The 4,353-nt window shown below is 41.4% G+C and overlaps 1 pseudogene across 1 annotated transcript; it reads right to left on the bottom strand.

Moving 5' to 3' along the window:
• Positions 1 to 868: 868 nt before the first annotated feature.
• Positions 869 to 4,065, bottom strand: LOC149567135 (exocyst complex component EXO70A1 pseudogene; annotated as a pseudogene). The gene has a single exon (XR_016362349.1). The product of XR_016362349.1 is annotated as an exocyst complex component EXO70A1 pseudogene (transcript).
• Positions 4,066 to 4,353: the final 288 nt, after the last annotated feature.

The following is a 4,353-nucleotide window of genomic DNA, read 5'->3' as shown; positions in this document are numbered from 1 at the left end:
TGTGGGCATCCTTGTGAGCAGCTGCTAATATCTTGAGCAAATCTTGTATCCTCTTATGTGTCCTCAACCCAATAAATCATTTCTCTGTCCCTCATTCTTTTCTGTTATGCATCACATAATCATCTTCTTCCATCATAGAATTTAAGGAAAATCTAATCGGATATTAGATACCAAATTTCATATGAGGTTCTTAATGGCACCATCTGACAGAAGAAAAGAAACGACTGTATTCAACAATAAGGATTTATCTCCTTTCGAATTGATTTTATCTGATACTGGCATGGCATATTAGTTTCTGTTGCATGAGACGCTTTCTGGAAAAGAGATCAAGTAACTATTTATAAATTGAGACAAAACTGTTGACAGGATATTTGATTTAATAATTGTGTAGACTACAGCTAAACTGAGATTACATCCATCAATAGGACATTTGATCCAAAGTTAATCCTGATTATTTGGTGAAGCTGGTATAAAGGAGTGTATACGGACACACATGTTTGTGGGCATGTAGATATGTATGTGCATAGTCTTTTGAAGACTCTGCTTCATTTAAAGGGCAGTAAGAGATTTCTGAAAATAAATATACAGTTGAGCACAGATACCAACATGCCTCGTATTTTCAAAAAGCATTAAACAGTTATTCCTAGCACTATTAATGGTTTTAATATGAAATGAAGGCGATCATCTGCTACTGTGACCTGTTCCCGTGATGTGTTTTTTGAAATGCAGCACTGCCCTACTGTTGGCCTCATAAAACAGAAAAAAAAAAATGATTATAAAAAATAAATAGAAACACTTTACTAATCATTTGAAGAAAAAGTAAAATCTTGCCAAGCGGATAAACAAAGAAGGCAAAAATCAAAGCAACTGAAATGAATTCTTTTCAAAATGGTCGATTGAAATTTTATCGTTTATAGCCCATTCAAAGAAAAACGAAAAATTGCTGAACATAACAAGTAATATCAACTTTTACAAGTACATTAGGATGCTACACCAGTGAACCTAAAACGCCTCTACAGTTAGGTGTTTCCACGGGAAGCATCAACCTGCATAGATCATGAGGCAAACATCTGGTCCTAACTAAAAAAATTCATACATAATGAGGTATGGATCTGGTTCTAGCGTACCTTTCATTCTTTAACAAGTGTAAGAGTAATGAACAAAATTGAAAGCAGGGAAATTTGGGAAGTAGGAAAACAAATAGGATGATACAACATAAATAGAATGATAGAACCCTCATGAACTAGACCTTCTCCGGCCCATGGAACCTGGTGAACCCTCAAAAAAGTCTAATAGGTAGTTCTCCAAGTCTTCGGCTGTGTATTTCATGTACTTCTCTGCATGCCTTCCACTTTCCAAATGGCTTCTAAATCTTCCCGTGAAAGACCGGTAAGCTGGAAGGAGTTTCTCTGCAATAGATATGCGTAGCTCCTCACGAAGCTGAGGATTTGGAACCAACCATGCAGTCTGATTCCGATACACCTCCTCAAATGCAGAATTAAAACTCTTGAAACGTTCTTTAAGAGCATCCTTTGAAACTTTATTGGAGAAATTTCCAGTAATACAAATTCCTTCATCTCTCAGGTAAGACAATACCTTGTTCCAAGCAGCTCTTTGATAATTTGTCGCGTGCTGACGGACCTGGCCACTGTGCTTTCTTACCCAGTCATCACCAAGAAGAGCCCTAAGCTCAGAGCTTTTAACTTTCTGAACAATGTAATGAACATTATTCATCAAGAAAAGATGGGAAAGTGAAACGTCCTTGTACAATTTTGATTTCCCGTCTAAATTCGATTCAAGCAATGATGTAATAGATAAAAGGCGATAAGCCAAAGTTGAGATATTTGAACTATCGCCCAGACAATCATCCTCAGAAGAATCCAGGAAGTCATTGGAAAGCCGCCTCTTAACATCTTTTTCCTTTTCCTTTCCCTCATTGGCAATAAGGAGTTTCAAAGTATCGGTGTAGTCAAAAATAAATCTTATATAATTCATCACATAACGAGTCAGGGGATGAACAGCCCCGCCGGGGATTGGAGTCTTCGAAGTCTCTCTCTGAATAGCATTCTCAAATTCAAGAAACGTGCCCTTCACCGCTTCGGCGAGGCGCCTCAGAATTCCAAGGGCCTCAACTCTGATGCTGGTACTCACAGCGCAATCGTCGGAAAATATAGAATTGATATCTAGTAAAAGATCAGAAAGGCACTCGTACATATCAAGGATCCTGAAAAGCCTTTCTGGAGACCTGCGGCTGATGGCCACAGCCTCGCTGAAATTCAGGAGCTGCGTAATACCCCCTTTCGCAGTTTCCACAAAGGTTCCGTCCTCGCATCCCAATTCCCCAAATACCTGCTCACACAGGTGCTTCTCACTCGCCATAACAACTCCCACCGCAATCTTTGCAGCCTGGTTCCACTTCTTCATCTTCCCTTCCAGACATTCCCAATCCATCTTCTGAATTTCTTCTATACTAAGCTTCTCTATGCCAAGACGATACAGGCTCTCCTCTAGGACGTGTCTGCGGACAAAAATGTAAACCTGACAACACTCCTCCTTATAACCACAAGCAATCATACGCTCAGCTATGTCTTTCAGGGCGGGAATTACCTCAGGAGCTATTAAATCCATGATGACGTTGAAATTCTCACGATCCCCATTGCCATTTACATCTGCAGGAGAACTGATGGATGCATCGTCCACCGAATCCTCCTCGTGAGTAGAAGAAGAGCAAAACGAAACCCTAGACACGGGACCCTGATTTCTCTCGTACAGCCGCTCAGCCTCGAAAACTCCACTCTCCTTATCCAAAATATTACGAAACTCCTGCTCCAGCCGCGTCATAGCAATGTGCAGAACATTCTGAGCCCGCCCAATTAGATCATTTCCACCAGAACCACCATTATCATCCCCATTTTCAGGAAGCGGACGCGTGGCGAGGCTCTCCGTCAGGCGATGAACTTCATCTACAGCGTGGAGATAAGAAGCCGCTTCATCCGGCGCCCCTTCCCAAATCATAGACTGCCGCGCGGCTTCAGACGAATTCATGTCCCACCGCAAAACCATTTCTTCCGCAAAAGCCAGCCTTTCTTCAATTTCCCCGCGCGCCTGCGCCAGGCTATGTTCACTCATACTAGAAAACCGATTGTCGAAGCTCGAAAATATCCTCAACATATCATTCGTCATGTTCGCGGTAGTGCCCAGGCTTCTCACAATATGCTGCGCCGCGGCAATCACTCTCTCGTCTCCTTCCACGGCCGTCATGCCTGTCAAATACCACAAACGCCTCAATAATCTCTTCTCGGAGCTTCAGAAATCAATTACCCCACAAGCATCTCAATCTTTTGCCCCCGCCAAATCTCAGAAACGCCTCAATATTTTCCACTCCGAGCTCCAGAAATCAATTACCCAATACGCAACTCAATGATCCTCCCCTGCCAAATCTCAAAAATGCCTCAATGTCTTCCACGCCGAGCTCCACATATCAATTACCCCACAAGCATCTCAATTTTCTGACCATGCCAAATCTCAAAAACGCCTCAATATGTTCCACTCCGAGCTTCAGAAACCAATTACCCAACACGTATCCCAAATCTTCTGCCTCTGTCCAATCTCAAAAACGCCTCAATATCCTCCAATCCGAGCTTCAGAAACCATTTACCCCACACACATCTCAATCTTCTATCTTTTGTAACACCCCAAACCGATCCAACTCGCGATCTACTCCAAAACATAACATTGCCCCTGTTTTCTTCTTCTGCCCCAAATCCCCTGCGCCCTGCAATTAAACAACCCCACAAGCTCTAGAAATTAACAATTCCAAATCGAATTGTTACATCGGTGCTGCAATGTTTGAGACATTCTGCGCATTTGCCGCGATCTTCCAACAAGCCGGCTGCAATGCCCTCTGCGTACGGTCCCTTTGCACCCTCCATACAAAGCCTCGTCTACAGCTTCTTATCCACGCCTTCCGATGCACAAAACCAAAAAAAATTGTTATTACAAAAAAATATTAGCGTGGAAACGACGTGCGAGAAGGTTAAAAAACTGGTAAAACAGCCAACGAAATCCACGCTGCTTTGTCTTCCTCTTTTACTATAAATATGCGTCTTTTTAGTAATTCCTATCCACTCGTGGGCTCGTTTTGCATTTTATTATTTCTTTTATTTTTTAAATGTTAAAGTGAATTGTTATGTTGCAATTATCATTTCTAAGTGTGGCAAAGGAAATCATGTTGTATCTCTTGATTTAACTTCATAGAATTATTTTATATGATTGAATATTAAGATGAAACAGGTATGGTAGCTTTGATTAAAATTGGAAAATTTGAAAAAATAAATTTAACTTTTGGTGCAT

This window comes from Cupressus sempervirens, chromosome 3 (genome assembly GCF_028749045.1).
Source record: "Cupressus sempervirens isolate cs-2001-9-10 chromosome 3, ASM2874904v1, whole genome shotgun sequence".
Taxonomy (NCBI): Eukaryota; Viridiplantae; Streptophyta; class Pinopsida; order Cupressales; family Cupressaceae; genus Cupressus; species Cupressus sempervirens.
This window is presented reverse-complemented; position numbering and strand designations above follow the sequence as displayed.